Source organism: Mytilus trossulus, unplaced genomic scaffold (assembly GCF_036588685.1).
Source record: "Mytilus trossulus isolate FHL-02 unplaced genomic scaffold, PNRI_Mtr1.1.1.hap1 h1tg000210l__unscaffolded, whole genome shotgun sequence".
NCBI lineage: Eukaryota > Metazoa > Mollusca > Bivalvia > Mytilida > Mytilidae > Mytilus > Mytilus trossulus.
The window spans coordinates 729,528-749,020 of NW_026963310.1; positions in this window are offsets into that span (position 1 = coordinate 729,528).

The window sequence follows — 19,493 nt, forward strand, 5'->3', positions numbered from 1 at the left end:
GCATATTGTAGCTCTTTTTCAAATTTGTTTTTGTATTTCTGCATGGTGTCCAACACTTCTTCTAATTCTTCAGCTTTGGCTGTAAGTTGTGCAGTGCATTGGCTCTTTACATCCGATAACTGTTTTTTCACATCTTGCTGCATTGATTCTTATCTTGATCAGCGATCATTAACTTGGTCTTATAATCTTCAATACTTTTTTCTTGTTGCTGAAGATGATCTTGTTTTTGTTGAAGTTGATCTTGTTGTTGCTGAAGTTGATCTTGATTTAGTGTAACTAATTCTTTGTTCTCTGTAGTCACCTGTTGATCTTGTTGGACCTTTTTTACTATTTCCGTTTCTTTGATATCCAGTTGTTCTTCGAATATGACCTTTCCCGTAAAAATAATTGGATCCCAGATATTACTTGGTATTCCCTCTATGGCTTTAAGTGTCTCTGCTGTCAAGGTTCCTAACTTAGTCCTTTATGCTACAATTAATTGCGCTCTCTTTTGTCCAATGTCTTTTAAGGTCATCAATTCCTCAATACCCGCCGTATTAAAATTCACGGTTTGTTTTGCCGCCATATTGAGATATTGAGATATTAACAGATAATAGTTCCACAATAAAATAAATTTACAAGTGTACAATAAAAAGTACAAATAATAATAAATAATTATAATTTACCTTTTTGAAATATAAATATCCAAAAGAAGAAATAGCCAAATTTCAAAAATCTAATAAAAGTTTTTTAGTATTATCAATAAAATTACTCAAATTTCCTTGAATTTATATATTTTATCTTTGTTTTCTAATTTTTCCTTAAACTTGAAATGAATTTACAATTTTTCAAATGAATGTATCAAAACCAGTTCATCCGGAATAATACACACTCAGAAAACAAAATACAAAAAATGATAGCAATAATATTTAGGAACTAAACAGCCAATTCAAGATTTATTGTGTCAAAACCAGTTAATCCGGTATTCACACACACAAAAAATAAATATGAATGTATAGGAATAATTATTTTATCAAAAGTAACAACTTTTAATGTAATAACAGTACACGTACAACAATATGCAATTTGTATATGAAAATTCTTTATTGAAATATATATGTAGAAAAGTCAATTTGTATATGAAAATTCTTTATTGAAATATATATGTAGAAAAGTCAATATGCAAAAATGTAAATATAGCAAAATCACAAACTATCAATGACTATGGTGGTAGAATTACGAAATATTCAAAAGATCAAAAATTGTCATAATAATTTGCCAATCATAAATTTTATTGTATCAATACATTTATCCAGTTTATCCAGAATATGTATAACAAATGAAAATGACGGTTTGTGTGTGTTTTGTTTGCTTTGTTTGTGTTTTTTTTTTTTTTTTTTTTTATTAATATTCTTTTCCTTTTTCTTTATTTCTAATTTTTAAATTATTAAATAGTCAATACCAGTAGTCCGGTTAATTGACTTGAACCGTACTAACTTTCAGTAAACTTTAAATATATTTATGTATGAATTATTGAAGTCAATATCAGTTGTCCGGTTTATTGACTTAAACCGTACCAAATTTCAGTAACTTGAAATATCTTCATGTATGAATTATTGAAAAGTCAATACCAGTTGTCCGGTTTATTAATTTATATTCAATAATGAAATATTTTCATACATGTAATTGTTCAAGCTTATGTGCGGTTTTATCTTGTTTAGTTTATATAAATTTATGTTTACTATCACACAAATACTGTTAAAATATATTTATCTCAACAGCACAACTTCTCAAAGTTAATATTTTAACTCATAAGAATCACAATATTTGATTTATTTATACTGTGCAATTTGTAAACAACACAGTTGTCTCCCTTCACTGTTTCAAATATTGAAAAAGTGCAAGAAATTTCACTTCACTGTTTATATAACTACAGTGGATCAAAACAATAATATTTTTATGTGTATTGGGACATAAATATGTATTGCATACGAATTATAAAACGCGAGAAACTCAAATTTCAAATCCGATAAATTTGACAATTTCCCCGCGAGAACTCGCACGAAATTCAAATGACAATTTCGGGTATTTTTTGCGGTTTCAGATGTTTTTACATCTTACACCATTGTAGCGAATGTGTTTGGGGCGTGTAATGCAATTGTTACCTGAATTACTAAGGGTATTCTTGAAGCACTAAGTACAACTTTGCAGTCTTTTAGGATGCGATGTTTACTCGTTGAAGCTTGGAATAGAAGTGAGGCTCAGCATGGTTCCTGTCTGGTTCTTTATTTCCGTTTCCCATCAGATAGAGAGCGAGGGTAAGCTAGTCTGGTTCCCAGTTTCAGATATCATATTCCTCTTACATGGGAGAACCGCTAAAGCGGTGTATCAATTATTTAACGACACCACAATATGAAAATATACAGAAGAGCTATATTACACCAGCGACAGTAACTATGCGGAAAAGTTTTGCGGGGGGGGGGGGGGGGGGGGTGCTGCTCAAGTCATGGGCAATCGTCCACATCTATTTGAAAATAAACTATTCCCCTTATGCAGAAGATTTATTGGCTATATGTCTGATCTGTAGTCCAGTCCCTAAGCTACATTCCTGTCTGGATGATTCCTTTTATAGACCACCAAGTTTTCCTCACTAAGAGGGGGGGGGCTGGTCAATCGTCCACATCCATTTGAAAAAAAAATGCTCCCCTTATGCAGAAGATTTATTGGCTATATGTCTCATCTGTAGTCCAGTCCCTATGCCACAGTCATGTCTGGGTGATTCCCTTTATACACCACAAAAATTTTCTCACTAGGGTGGAGGGAGGTAGGGGAGGAGGGGCAAACCAACCAGCTCACCCCTAAATCTGTTTTAGAGACCCATGTTTTGTCATAATTATCTAGATTAATTCTACTTATGATCCCACCATAAACATATGGCCAAAGGGGATGGAAGCTAGTGTGATTGTTTCATCTTGTGCACAGTAACATGCTTTGGTACACAGGTACAGGTATGTATACAGACATCTGGCTGGTGTAAACCAGACAGTCACCCCATTCATATACATTTATTGTACATTTATTTTTGTATGTAAGAATCCATATGTATATTAAGCTGCCTACTCAAATTCTTTTATTGTTCTGGTGTGATTTTTTTTCTTTAAATTTGATAAACACAAAGAGTGAAAAACCTCTGACACTTGTGAAGACAGGACGTCACTGTATCTTGATTAATAATTTAAATATACTTACATACATGCTCTTAAAAGGAAAATTTACAAATGATATATTTTGTTCAAAGTAAGCTGATCACTTTTTGTTTAGTTTAAAGTAAAAACTAGCTATATAGGAGGAAGGGAATTCTGACAATTTAAAATAAAATCAATCTTATGTCAAATATATTAATTTGACTAGTCCACTTAACCATGTTTTTACAAAAAGGTAAAGTGCAAGGAGTACATGTATTTATTTTTCTGCATTTCTTGTTTCAGCAACTGCTGTACCTTTCCAGTTACTTATTATGTGTTGTGTATTTATTTACAATGGACTATAACACTTTTGAGTGACTGGACAGGTTGATTATATTCATCTATAGAAAAAGATACTGGAGAAATTGGACATTAAGACAGCTGCAATTGAAGGTACACAAATTCAGGAAGTCATATAAGCCTTAAAAGTCATATAAAAAGCAAAGGCTAGACATCAGTTATATCAAAAGCCTAGGGTAGTGGTCAATTATAAGGAATCACCAGTTATCAAAGTAAATAATGGTCTAGGGTAGTCAATTATCTGAAATGATTAGTGAACAAAGCCATGTCACTAGCCTAGGTAGTGCCCATTATTCAGGAATCACTAGTTACAGTCATATCACTAGCCTAGGGTTGTGCCCAATTATCAGGAATCACCAGCTGTGAACAAAGCCATGAATGATCAGTTAACAAAGTCATGTCACTAGCCTAGGGAAGTGGACAATTATCTGGAGAGATCAGTCAATAAAGTCATGTCACTAGCCTAGGGAAGTGGTTAATTATCTAGAGTGATCAGTCAAGAAAGTCATGTCACTAGCCTAGGGTAGTGGTCAATTATCTTGAATGATCAGTTAACAAAGTCATGTCATTAGCCTAAAGCTAAGGAAGGGGTCAATTATCTGTAGTGATCAGTCAACAAAGTTAATCGACCAATGCCCTAGCTATAGGCTAGTGACATGACTTTGTTAAATTATCATTTCAGATAATCAACCACTACCATAGGCTAGCCGTAAGCGATATGACTTTGTTAAATAATCACTGATGATAATTGACAACTACCCTAGGCTAGTGACATGGTTTTTTTAACTGGCGATTCCTTATAGTTGAACACTACCCTAGGCTAGTGACATGGCTTTGTTAACGTGTGATTCCTGATTATTGATAAATACCCTTGGTTAGTGACACGAAATTGTTAACTGGTGATCCTTGATAATTGACCACTACCCTAGGCTAGTGACATGACTTTGTAAACTGCTCATTTCAGATAATTGACCAATACCCTAGGCTAGTGACATGACTTTGGTAACTGATCACTCTTGACAATTGACCACTACTATAAGCTAGTGACAAGACTTTGATAACTGCAGATTACTGATAATTGACACGAAATTGTTAACTTGTGATCCCTGATTATTGACCACTACCCTAGGCTAGTGACATGACTTTGTAAACTGCTCATTTCAGATAATTGACCACTACCCTAGGGTATGACATTACTTTGTCGACTGATCACTCCAGATAATTGACCACTCTCCTAGGGTAGTGACATGAATTTGTTAACTGATCATTCAAGATAATTGACCACTAACCAAGGCAAGTGACATGACTTTGTTGACTGATCACTCTAAATAATTGACCACTACCCTAAGGTAGTGACATGACTTTGTTAAATGATCACTCCAGATAATTGACCACTACCCAAGGCTAGTGACATGACTTTGTTAAATGATCACTCCAGATAATTAACCACTACCCTAGGCTAGTGACAAAACTTTGATAAATGCTGATAATTACTGATAATTGACCACTACCCTAGGCTAGTAACATGACTTTGTTAACTGATCATTCAAGATAATTGACCACTGCGATAGGCTAGTGACATGACTTTGTTGACTGATCACTACAGATAATTGACCCCTTCCTTGCTTTAGGCTAATGACATGACTTTGTTAACTGATCATTCAAGATAATTGACCACTACCCTAGGTTAGTGACATGACTTTGTTGACTGATCACTCTAGATAATTAACCACTACCCTAGGCTAGCGAAATGGCTTTGTTGACTGATCACTTGAAATAATTGACCACTATCCTAAGCTACTGGCTAGTGAAATGGCTTTGTTTACTGATCATTCAAGATAATTCACCACTACCCAAGGCTAGTGACATGACTTTGTTGACTGATCACTCTAGATAATTGACCACTACCCTAAGGTAGTGACATGACTTTGTTCAATGATCACTCCAGATAATTGACCACTACCCAAGGCTAGTGACATGACTTTGTTAAATGCAGATTACTGATAATTGACCACTTCCCTAGGCTAGTGACACGACTTTGTTAACTGATCATTCAAGATAATTGACCACTACGATAGGCAAGTGACATGACTTTGTTGACTGATCACTCAAGATAATTTACCACTACCCAAGGCTAGTGACATGACTTTGTTGACTGATCACTACAGATAATTGACCCCTTCCTTAGCTTTAGGCTAATGACATGACTTTGTTAACTGATCATTCAAGATAATTGACAACTACCATAAGCTAGTGACATGACTTTGTTGACTGATCACTCTAGATAATTAACCACTACCCTAGGCTAGTGACATGGCTTTGTTGAATGATCACTTGTGATAATTGACCACTATCCTGAGCTACTGGCTAGTGACATGGCTTTGTTTACTGATCATTCAAGATAATTGACCACTACCCTAGGCTAATGACATGGCTTTGTTATCTGATCACTCGAGATAATTGACCACTTTCCTAAGCTATTGGCTAGAAACATGGCTTTGTTTACTGGTGATTCCTGATAATTGACCACTACCCTAGGCTAGTGACATGACTTTGTTGACTGATCACTCCAGATATTTGACAAATACCCTAGGCTAGTGACATGACTTTATTGACTGATCTCTCCAGATAATTGTCCACTTCCCTAGGCTAGTGACATGACTTTGTTAACTGATCTTTCAGAATAATTGACCAGTAACCTAGGCTAGTGACATTGCTTTGTTCACAGCTGGTGATTTCTGATAATTGGGCACTACCCTAGGCTAGTGATATGACTGTAACTAGTGATTCCTGAATAATGGGCACTACCTAGGCTAGTGACATGGCTTTGTTCACTAATCATTTCAGATGATTGACTACTCTAGACCTTTATTGACTTTGATAACTGGTGATTCCTTATAATTGACCACTACCCTAGGCTTTTGATATAACTGATGTCTAGCCTGTGCTGTTTATATGACTTTTAAGGCTTATATGACCACCTGAATTTGTGTACCTTCAATTGCAGCTGTCTTAAACTATTATCAATCTCTCCAGTATCTTTTTCTATAGATGAATATAATCAACCTGTCCAGTCACTCAAAAGTGTTATAGTCCATTGTAAATAAATACACAACACATAATAAGTTACTGGAAAGGTACAGCAGTTGCTGAAACAAGAAATGCAGAAAAATAAATTCATGTACTCCTTGCACTTTACCTTTTTGTTTTAACATGGTTAAGTGGACTAGTGAAATTAATATATTTGACATCAGATTGATCTTTTTTTTTAAATTGTCAGAATTCCCTTACTCCTATATAGCTAGTTTTTACTTAAAACTAAAAAAAAAAGTGATAAGCTTTCGTACTTTGAACAAAATATATCATTTGTAAATTTTCCTTTTAAGAACATGTATAAGTATATTTAAATTATTAATCAAGATACAGTGACTTCCTGTCTTCACAAGTGTCAGAGGTTTTTCACTCTTTGTGTTTATCAGATTTAAAGAAAAAAAATACATCAGAACAATGACAGAATTTGAGTGGGCAGCTAAATATGCATATGGATTCTTACATACAAAAATAAATGTTTTACACCAGCCAGATGTCTGTATACATACATTTGTACCTGTACCACAGCATGTAACTGGGCACAAGATAAAACAATCACACTAGCCCCCATCCCCTTTAGCCATATGTTTATGGTGGGATCATAAGTAGTAGTAGTCTTGATAATTATGACAAAAAGCATTTTTAGACATCATATTTATTGGTCTAATCAGTTACTGAGTTAGGCTAAGGTTTAGTTTTAGATTAGTTTGTTCTGAGACAAAGATACAAGTGTATATAAACAGATTTAGGGGGGAGCAGGTTGGTTTGCCCCCCTAGTGAGGAAAATTTGGTGGTCTATGGAGGGAATCATCCAGACATGACTGTAGCATAGGGACTGGACTACAGATCAGACATATAGCCAATAAATCTGCTGCATAAGGAGAATTATAGGTTTTTTTTCAATGGATGTGGACAATAGACCAGAACTGGAGCAGCACCCCCCTTTCCGCATAATTAATATCGCTGGTTTAATAGCTCTCCTGTATATTTTCATATTAACAAAAAGAGTAACCCTCGAATGCATAGCCATATATCGTTGTGTGAAACTCCCCCTTTTTTAAATCGTTTTTTGAATGCCTATAATATATGCTGTCTCTGTACAATATCTAACCTAATTCAGTATTCAAAGCGCTTATTATCTAATTTTCATATCGTCTCTGTTCCAGTGATATATGCTCGTCATCTTTGGAGCTTTTGAACATTTTTTGTTTTGTTTACCGCTTGCTGAGAGTTCTCTCAGATAATTATCGCGCCAATGAAGTGATCTCGTATCTCTCGTTGCTTTAAAAAAAAACTCATGAATATTCATACTACCCTAGGCTAGTGCTACGTAGAGCTAACCGTCCGAAACTTTATTAAACTAACAATTATCGTAAACATTTGCGTAAGTGGTCCTGAAAACACCAACACAAAATAAATCTAATGTGGTTGAAAGACGCTGAATCAGCAATGGCCGAGGCAACAAACACTTTCCGCCTTCCCCGATAATTAAATGTCACAGAGGGAAATGTGTCAGAAACCATTAAAAATGGAAACGGCAAGTTGAAATACATTTTGTGGCCAGCGGAGCTGTAAAAAAGGACGGTGCAGTCCAAGAAGCGAGAATTTTGAATTGTGTCGATCCCAACATTGTAGACATATTTTACCAAATTCAATGGACAGAGGGAGTTGATGAAAAGAAACCCGACAAACTTTTAGAAAAACTAGAGGCCTACTGCAACCCCAAGGAACAATGAAGTTCTAGAGTCACATAGATTTTGGATGGTACTATACTAAGAACCTTTTGACAATTTCTTCACTGAATTGAGAACTAGAGCAAATTCGTGCAATTTCCAATAGAAAGATCATATGATGCGTGACAAAATTATTTTTAGTGTCACAGACAAACTTCAAGAACTTTTTTCAAAACAGGACAAGATAAACTTAGACAAGGCAATCAAAATTTGTAGAGCTTATGAATAATCAAATAAACATGTCAAGGAGAGAATATACAAATTCTACTCACACAGTCAATAAATTACACACCATGATTAGTTCAAAAAGAAAGCTCACCAACCTGAAAGTAAAAGACCCCAAACAAGGTACACTCAAGCACAGAATAAAACTTCTTATAACATACAAAGTTACAACAAAGAATGTAATTTCTGTGGCTACAAACATGAACAAAAAAAGAAAAAAAGGCCGGCATGGCGAACATGCGATGCGAGCAAAGGTAGAAATCATTAAAAGCTAAATGCAAGAAAGTACACTCAATCAGCTCAACAAAAAGTTACAAAGAAAAAGATGACTGCTGGTTGAATGCTATCACAGGTCATACATCTGAAAATGTATTTCAAGCAATAGGCGCAGAGTCTAAAATCATTTCAGCTTTAATGAACGTGAATAACTGCAAGTTAGATTTCAATTAGATAGCGCAGCCGATGTAAATACGATTTGTAACCGATATATCCGTAAAGAGCAAGTAAAATCAAGTACAATCACACTGCGTATGTGCAACAAAAAACCTATGAAACCAATAGGAGAGGTACATTTGAAACTGATGAATCCAAAAAATGGTGACGAAACCATGGCAACTTTGGTCGTTATGCCAAATGGACATATGAATTTACTAGGCCTGGAAACAATCCGTAGTATGGATTAATAACTGTCAATAATGACCGTTTTATTACAAAAGTTGAAACACAGAAAATTGGCGATCTATGAGAGATAACTATGAAACATAATGAAAATGTACCTGCAAAAACTTATTCGGATTCGGGTCATAGAAACGGTGAAAAGTTAAGAAAAGAAATAAAAACCCGTTAACACAGCGCTCAATTAGGATATAATTCAATGATGAGAAGAGTCAAAACTGAAAAATCAACAAGAACCATTAATACAACATATATAGTGATGGTCAATCACCTTGGGCGAAAATAAGAATGGACTTGTTCGAAATAAAAGGCAGACCATACCTTGTGGTCATTGATTATTTTTCGAATTTTAATTACCGAAGTAGACTACTTATTGAAAACCACCTCTAGTCAAGTGGTCACAATACTTAAGAAATAATTTGCGGGATTTGGAATCCCAAAAACAATTGTATCCGATAACGGACCTCAGTTTAGTTCCGATAAATTTCGACAATTAACAACGAAATGGGAAATAAATTATATAGTGTCGACTCGGATCATACTTAAGGAAACGGAGAAGCAGAATCTGCCGTTAAAGTGATTAGGAATATGATCCAGAAAACTCTTCAAGATGGTCGTGATAAACGAGGCGCTTCTTGAAATGCGAAACATACCTTCTCAGAACACTGGTTTCAGTCTGACCGAAATAATGTTCAAGAGAAAAACCCGTTCGATGATTTTTTCAATTAACACAAAGCAAAAAGTACCGAATGCGAAAGCTACAGAATTACAATCAGCAATGAAACAATCTGTGAAGAAATGCGCAAAGAACTAACCCCCGTTAGAATTTGGTGACTCACTGTATTTCGAACACAAACAAGGACAATACTGGAAATTTGGAAAAGTAAAGGAAAGAATAAGCGAAAGAGCATACATAGTGAAAAGCCAGAAAGGAGTTTCGCACAGAAGTAATCGATCTCACATGCGAACGACAAGTGTAAATGTACAAATCCGTGATATGTCACCACAACGGGAACTATTAAATTTTGATAACATTTAAGAAACAAAAACTGCCGTACCGACAGAAACATCAAATACTGTAGAACTGTCAATGAACTCAGACAATTTAGTTAGAGAGTGCAAACAAATTGGAACAAAAGCGCGTCGAACCGATAACTAGACCAAAACGTACTACCAGAGAATCAGCATATTTGAAAGACTATGTGCGTTAAAGATATGACAATGTTTTTTGTTTAAATTAAAGTAGTTTGTTTTCTAGTCAATAATTTAATTTCTAGTCGTTTTCATAATTAGTTTAGTTTTATAAAAAGAACTGATATCACAAACTCTAGATACTGATTTTGTTTAAAACATGTGAAAAGACAATATAATTGAGATTATTATTTTTGATTAAAGTGTTTCACAATAGTTGCGAATTTTAAATGTAAATATCTTTCTTCAGAAATTTTGATTCGTTTTTTTCATTAAAATTTGTGTCTATATTTTACAATAACCGACATATGGCTAATTATCTATAGATGTATTTATAAACCGGATGTTGTGTCTGTAATTAGATATTTGTTTTATCTACAATACACATCAGGATAGCAAGTTGATGTTGTTATTCTGCCTGAAGCAATTCTTGTATGAGCCTTCCTGTCCGATTATACCCACAAATAACACTCTCAATCGATTTACGACTTTCAAACAGTGGTATACTACTGTTGACTTTGTTTACCAATTCAACACTGTAATTAGATCTTCGAATAATGTTTTCATTGGTGATAATATTTATTTTGCTTTCAGTTTAAAGCAATTAAAAGCTAACTCAGTATTATTGTTATATACATATACACATTTATTGATCTGCAATCTATCGATACCTGTTTTTTGGCATTGCATAATTTCATTTTTCTCTGACTGTTTATGACGTCTTTACACTAAATCCATTTGGTGTTGGATATATACTGATTGATAATTTAGTCCTATATGCAAGATTTTATAATAATTTATTAGTGGCTTTGGACAAGCTTTCAGTAACTGTGAGTACTCTTTTTGTTGTTAGGATATACAAGTACCCGGCCACGTTCACTTTGTTCAATGTATTGATATTTGTATCCATCTGATGAGTTGTTTGACCTTTTCAACTGATCTTTATAGTTCGTTCTCATATTGTACTGTTACCATGTTAGGACAGGGTTATGATCCCGCTAACATGTTTATTCTCGCGACATTCTTTTTGTTTGTGGCTTTCCTAAGTCAGAAGCATGTAATCAATAGTTGTCGTCTGATGATATTTTACATATTGTTTTTTCGTTAATTATTTTGTATGAATTGTTTTATGTCGTCAGCCTTATGTACACGACACGCGGGTCTGGCGTATACGATTATAAGCCTAAACCTTTGATTACTATAAACATGTCGAAATGTACTAATGTACTCTTTTTTTGGGTTTTTTTCTGTCCTGAATGTTCTTGCATTTTTTTTTACTGTAGTCATTTTAATGTGTAATTCTAATGTTAAATTTAACATTGCCATACAAGCACGAAGATTGAACAACCACAAAAAAGAACCAAGGTTCGACCCACCAGTCTTTAAATGTCCTGTACCAAGTCAGAAAAAAGGCAATTGCTATCTTATAGTTCGTTTCTGTATGTGTCGTTTTGTTTTTTTTGGTTGTTGTTGTTGCACTCCATTGTTTCTGTTGTTTCGTTGTTTTTCTCTTATTGTTGATGTGTTCCTCGGTTTCAGTTTGTAAACTGGATTTGCTTTCTCTCAATCGATTTATAACTTTCGAGCAGCGGTATACTACTGTTTCCTTTTATTTACATTTGTCATCTCGGGGACTTTTACTGATCACTATGCACAATGGTGAAGGTCTTCCGGTGACCTATAGTTATGCCTATAGTTGTTAATTTTTGTGTCATATTTTCTTTTCGAGAGTTGTCTCTTGGCAATTGTACTACACCTTCTAATTAATGAAGTCATGCTTGATACAGTTGGAAAACAACATACATATATGTATATACATATATAAAGTTACAGTTTATAAACTTAAGTTCTAAAGTAACTGCTGGAGTAACCGTCTAGTGTAATTACAGATATGTGTATGCATAACAAAAAGGTTAACACAATCTTTTGAAGCAGGCCATATTAAATCACGAAAAGGCATCATCATAACATTGGTAAGTTGAATTTGTATCTCCTGATATCTGAAAACACATTCCGAGTACTTTTAATGAGACTTGTAATAGATTTTCCTGAATAAAATATCGATATTGAACTGTCGAATGAAGATCACTTAATGCCTGCTGTCTGTTAATGAAATCGCAAAGATGATGATAGCACAAAAATCTTAGACAGTGTGCAAAAACAACAGGCGGAACACAACTTTTACCAATACACTGTAGTTCTTCTGGTAATATTGACGAGTTTGTTATATACCCTACGTTGTGTACAGTAGCTAATCTCATCTTGTCATGTAAATTATTTTTAGAAAATAAATTATATGTGTAATTGCTGATTTTCCCGACATAACTTGCATGCCCTGCAGGAAGCAAATCTGGTGTACATTTTGATAGAACATAATCTATAAGTTTTAAAGCTACATTGTACTGTCTAATCACATAACAAAACGACGCATATAACAACCAACCCGACGCAGAATCTGTTTTAGTACCGTCTTGTAAATGTCTGTGATAACGTTTGCGCAAGTTGTAATAATCATGTTTAGCTGTTGTTTTTGTTAAAAGTTGTGCTATTTCCTGACTAATTTTAGCATGGTAGTATTTACAAACGCCAATTATAAATGTTGACGATTCACACTTCAGTAGATTTTCAATAAATGATACTGCTCTGTAGCAAGAATCTATGCACCTGACATCCAAACGCATATCTAAAACTCTGTAAAACAGGAAGTCTAATTCAATGCCCAGTTTATCACTCTGTACACCGAATGATGTTAAATTACCATCGTCTAATGAGAATAACTTTTTAATTAATCCATGAATTCCATTTAACTTTATATTACCCAGTACATTGAGCAATCCTTTTTTGTTTCTCTGGTCTATTCTACCTAAAAACATATTATGTTCAGGTATGAAATAGTTCGGACAATAGCAGTTGTTTATCCATGATTTTAATTTATCAATGCAGATAGAAAAACAATGAAACAATTTTGAAATGTGTCTATATCTACTTCCTCAGAGACCCAGAAAAATACCGTCTTCAAAAAGTAAGAACATAACAATTCTTTAAGATCAGTTTCTGTGTTTATTATATGCTTCAATGTTAATTTGAGAAGACTGTAACATAAGATCTGCGTGAAATTAAACGAGTGTACAAGCAGTTTTTCTGCTAAAGAGAACGATATTCTCCAATACAAGTTACTATTTGACAATTTAGGTCCTACAGGAACAACTAAACACCCTTCTTGCACAATTTTGTTAATCAATACATTTGGTGGCCACTGGTGTCTATGACGGTATCTCCAGTTAACAGTAGTGTACGGTAAGCATTGCATATGAAGGCATGCAGCATAATCGAATGTATTATCTTTGTCAGACAGACATGGGCCGTGTACAATCATATTGTTACTTCCGCTTATCAAATATGTATTGAAGAAACCTTTAATTGATAGATATAAACCATTATTTGTTTTTTCAAAGCACTTAAGTGACAATTCAGATTTTACCACCCCTACTGCTCCTAATCTAAGTTTGACGAACCCTGGATATTCAGTATCTGTCTCCATAATCAATATAGAACGTTGTATTGGGTGTTCAATGTCCTTTAGATTCTGTCGCACAACTACTTCTGTGATAACATACATTGTATCTTGGTCACTGCCAGGTAAATTCAGTCCTTCCGCCAAACTTCCACTTGATATTTGTATAGTATAAGGCACTGCTACATTGATTATCATATCATGTATCTTGAATAATCGTTGTCTATTACGTATATCCCATTCCGTACCAACGGTGTGTACTAGATGTTCAAATAGGGACTTTTCTTTTAAATCAGCATCTGACCATAGCAATTCATCTATAAAATATGAATGTTTGAATATCTAATGTAAATTGTCTGTAGTATAGATATTCCTTAGTTGGTGTGTACTTTATTGTGTAATATTATAGGATTATTGCTATTTGCATATTTAAAATCTAACATTTTGGAGTAGAACACTATCGCAATACACGAGATGAAGTGGTCAATTCTGCTTCTATTATGATTTTGATACAGTTTCTTAACAAGATGTATCCTTCGTTTTCAAAGATTTGTAGGAAATTTTGTGTCTCTATATATAGCGTCATCGGATATGGTCACCATGATTAATGTGGTTACATTGGGATTTTTAAACGCAACCACGAAAATTATATCAATTAGTTGCTTAAACCCACTTATCACTTAATATAAGGAATATTTTCTCGTACCGATTGCGGAAGGTAAAATAGCATGAAAAATGAAGAATCTACATTTCATCATTTAGACCCTACTGTAAAGGTTGTTGGTTCTGCCTTTCATGTTTTAAAGATATTGCGGATGACAAAAAAATCATACAAGTAGTTCTTGATGTTTCAAAACATATTAGCTATGAGTCTATCTTGAAAATATGGCAATTTTTTTCAATATGATCTTAAAGGCATACGACACAGTTTTGATTCCGTATTTACATTTTGATAAAATTGCCGTATAGACTATTTTTTTCCCTGATTAAACTTATATGTAATACAAAATATACCTTCATGTGCTACTTTTTTTTTTTTATTAAAGTGAGGTCGAAATTTTGTATATTTGCTCAAAATTCGGATTTGTGGCCGTATTTTCCGTTTGAAAAGTAAGACATAACTTTTTTGTTTTGAAAGATTTTTTGTTAAATAATTTGTAATTTCTGTATTTTGTCAGTATAGTAAAAACTTATAAATTTTTTATTCATAAATAACTCATATTTATAAAATGTTCATGACTGTAGAAAAAAACATAATTTTCGTCTTACGTAATCAAACTAAATGACATTTTAAAACATAGGGGTCAATTAAATCGTTTTCAAGATAAATAAGTTTGAATGATAAAAATCAGTCGAAAACTGAATCGTTTCCCGATGAGTCATAGATTGACGTCGCGAAAATAACAATTCACGTTAGCAACGTCATTACCTCCCCTGTAACTGTATCGTATGCCCTTAACAAAAAATTAAATTCAACAAGTAGGCCTTACGTTAGTTCAAATTTGTAAGTACACAAATGTAGTACTTGGTGCTTCGAACAGTTCAAGCAGTTGCCCAAAATTATAATTCAATATAGCGTCTTTTTCCACGATTCCTGCCATAACATATCAAATTCAAAACATATCATTAATAAAGCTTACAAAGTGTTTATGTTTTGGCGTACCATCAGTAACAAAAAGTTCAAAGAGACCTGCAGTCTGACAATTGTATAACCAGAAATACATATATGCCAACCTGGTATAATCAATCAATTGAGCAACTCTATCCTAACATGGTCTAAATAAGCTAACTTAATTATAACATAGACAAAACAAACGATTGTTCAAAACTATTATAATATATCAATCCGCATAGGTAGACCAACATTTCGGAAAAAAGATCAAATCTCTCACAACGATTCGACATTTTAAGAATATAAATCCAATATTGTGGAGTTTTTTATCAAGAGGGATGAAAGATACCAAAGGGACAGTCACACTCATAAATCTTAAACAAACTGACAACGCCATGGATACAAATGAAAAAGACAAACAAACAAACAATAGTACACATGACACAGCATAGAAAATACTAAGGAATAAACTAAAGAATAAGATTTTAAAACAACACGAACCCTACCAGAAAATAGGAGTGATCCCAGGACCTGGGTCGGAATTAGCGCTAGTCCGGTAGTCCGGGACTAGTTAAATTTGCGTCGGACCAGTATATATTTTTTAGCTGGTGGTCCGGCGGACCAGTAGAAAATTGTCGATAAAAATCACTGATTGCATCACAATCTCCGTTTGTTTACAAAACAATTTACCTGTGAAATCAATTACACGGTACTGGGGGGTATTACAATGGATCAAGTTAATTAATATCTCGGGTGGGCGTCCTTCACAACAATATAAAATGTGGAAATTTTTGGAAGGAGTTTAACCGCCGGACAAAAAAATTAAGATAACTGAAAATCAAAAGGAAGATCGAAATAAAGTATACAAAAGTGACAAAAGGAAACGCAAATACCAAAAATCATGGGAAAAAGATCGTGAATGGTTGCATTATATAGTAGATCGGAATTTTAATGAACTGTACAATATGTGAAAAATTTGCAGTGACAGACCTAGATAGGAAAGGTATTTTCGTTACTGGATCGTCAAATTTCAGATTGTGGACGTGGAAGACAATGTTGATATTTTTTCTGTCCTTGATCCTGATTTTTTTATTAAGAAAATCATTAAAATTACCAAAGCCTTTATCAAAATCAGAATAATATCTAGTCTATTCCTTTGTTACTTTCTAACTTATGTAAACGAAAGCATCAAAATAAAATTAAACATCTGTCATTTATATTAGTGTTTGTCAAATTAATGTCATTTTTGCAGGACCAGTAGATTTGGAGCCGGACCAGTAGAGTTTCAGTCCACTGGTCCGGCTGGCCAGTACACAAAACAGCTTACATTCGACCCCTGTGACCCAGGTGCTTTGGAAGGGTAACTCCGTTGTTCACATTCATGAAAGGGAGGCGGATTGTAGTTACGATGTAAGGAACATATCCGATATCATTTGTGAAACGGTTATTTCATAACGGTCAACCAACTCGTGATGGCGTCCATACAATTTACGAAAGGATGAGTTCAACTTCACCTTTTCGAACCCCTGGTTTTAATAGCTTCCTTGTGAGCAGCATCCATCTATCAAGAAAAACATGATAGGAAATGCAAATACGGGAATATCGTATCAATTGGGAGATATATACCCCGTATGCAGGTGTTTCTAGAATGTTGCTACTAAGAAAAGGAAAGTTCACTTTTGGCAAGCTGAAATCCTCTCTTTTGTTGTAAAGTTTTGTTTTCAACCAACCCTTACTGTCAATCTTTAGATGTCACTTTGATTTTTTTGGGGGGCTTTTGGAAAACTAGAATAGTGGAATTGGACAAACATATTTCAACCAGAACAAAGAATATTTTTGACAAATGCCTCGAGTTACTCTGACTGGTATGAAAACAAGAAGATGTCAAGAACAAGTGAAAAGTTTGATTTTATAAGGATGCACACATATTATCGGAAATGTCTCCTTCTTAAATCAACAAATATTTTGTTAGAATGTAACTCCAGTATGATGATCACTTGTTCATTAGTGTACAACGGTTTACATTGTTTCTCACTATTGCTAAATTCTGCCGTATGATATTTCAAAGTAATACATTTATAGCGGATGTTTCACTTTTTAGAATGAATAAATATACTGTTCAATTTGTTGTTAACTAACGCCAGGAAGGACATATCATTTGCCAAAATATCACTCCCGTCCTTGTCAACTGAAATGTTTTTGAATGTGGAATTAACTATTTATTACGTTTTCTTTAACTTTACTCTCGATCGTAGAAGTACGAATGACATAAAATCACAAACATATTGTAGCTAGGATCGCAGGACCAACAACATATTTATCGTAACGAGATGTATAACAATTCATTACTTCTTTGTCTCTGAATACCATATTTGCTCAATTATTGACAGTTTTATCAACTTTTGGATTCGACGTTTTATCCGAGATATGCTTGATTTAACTCATTATGGCAAGTTTCCAGTTTTATTCGTCTAGCCCATGCTATGATGTAGTCTTCAATGGAATTCAGAATTATTTAACTTAAAGTTATGTGTCCAATAGATGTGTTCGGATTCTCTGAATTCAATATGAAAAATGTTTAGATCCCCACAAATAAAAGAGAGGGAAGATACCACTGGGACATTCAAACTCACACATAGGAAACTGACAACGACATGACCGAGGTTCGCGAACCCCACCAAAACTTGGGGTGATCTAAGGTGTTCTAAAAGGGTAAGCAAATTCTTTTCCACATGTGGCTCCCGTCGAGTTGCATGGTCTGTTAATATAAGGCGCGATGGGACTGTTACAGTTCAGAGGATTGGCTTATGTATTCCTTTTAATCAATGTTCTGCAATGCTTTGCTGAAATGAAAACACAACGCGTTATAAATTTGATGTGTCCAACGTGCTTTTCTAGAATTTCCTAAACCAGGAACGCTCAAGGCTGAATACTTCAATGACGCGTAGGTACCAAAAAAAGTTGCAAAGCTATAAGCAAAAAGGACCTTTAAATTGACAAATTTATCGGAGGCCAACGTAAGGTGGATTAATGGTTTCGGTGAAACTGTAGGACACAAAAGGAACAGACTGATTTAAAAAAAATGTGGAATCTTAGATGTAAATTTCTTTGTGATGAAGTATGTTGATTTAAAAAAAGGGGTATGCCAATGTGTTATATTTCAAATGAGAAGAATTCAAAAATATTCTTGTATTTGATTTTTTTTTTTAATGATGTATCAATATTTTGTATGAATCTTGACCATGTATCGTGAACGATACATGGTCAAGATTCATACAACATACACAGTTGTAATTGGTTCATATAATAATGACAAAAAATGTGCTTAAAAAAGTCATTTTAAATATAAACATTTCTGTAGGCAATATTTACCAATCGCATTCAAGCTTTCCAATGTTTAGTGCATTATATTAAGTGGTATACAAGGTTTATTTATTTTCTTTTTACGAACTCCTATCAGTTCTATAAAGGAATCAGATTTACGATCAGGCCTTTAGTATTCTAATCTGGATTTCCTTTAATTTAAGTGATTTACATGCACTCTTCTCACTTTTTGCATTCATGAACTTGTTTCCAATTTATCATCATTCTTCATAAATCATCGTTATTTGTTTCATAAATTCTATAAAAACAAGGAGATTTATATGTGATGGAAAGGAAGTGGAAGCAATTATAGACTACCGTTCAGCTTTCGTCAATGAGAACACCCCATACTGAATATTCGGCAATATAACGCCCCGATAGGAAAAAAATGAAGCATTTCAATTGAGAAAAATAACGGCCTTATTTTTATCAAAACATCTTATGAACATCATATATGGCAAACATGAACCAACGATATCCACTGAACTACAATATCCTTAATGAGGACAAGCGCAACCATAAGCATAACGATGTCAAACACCTAATTTGCATGCATTACCTGTAAT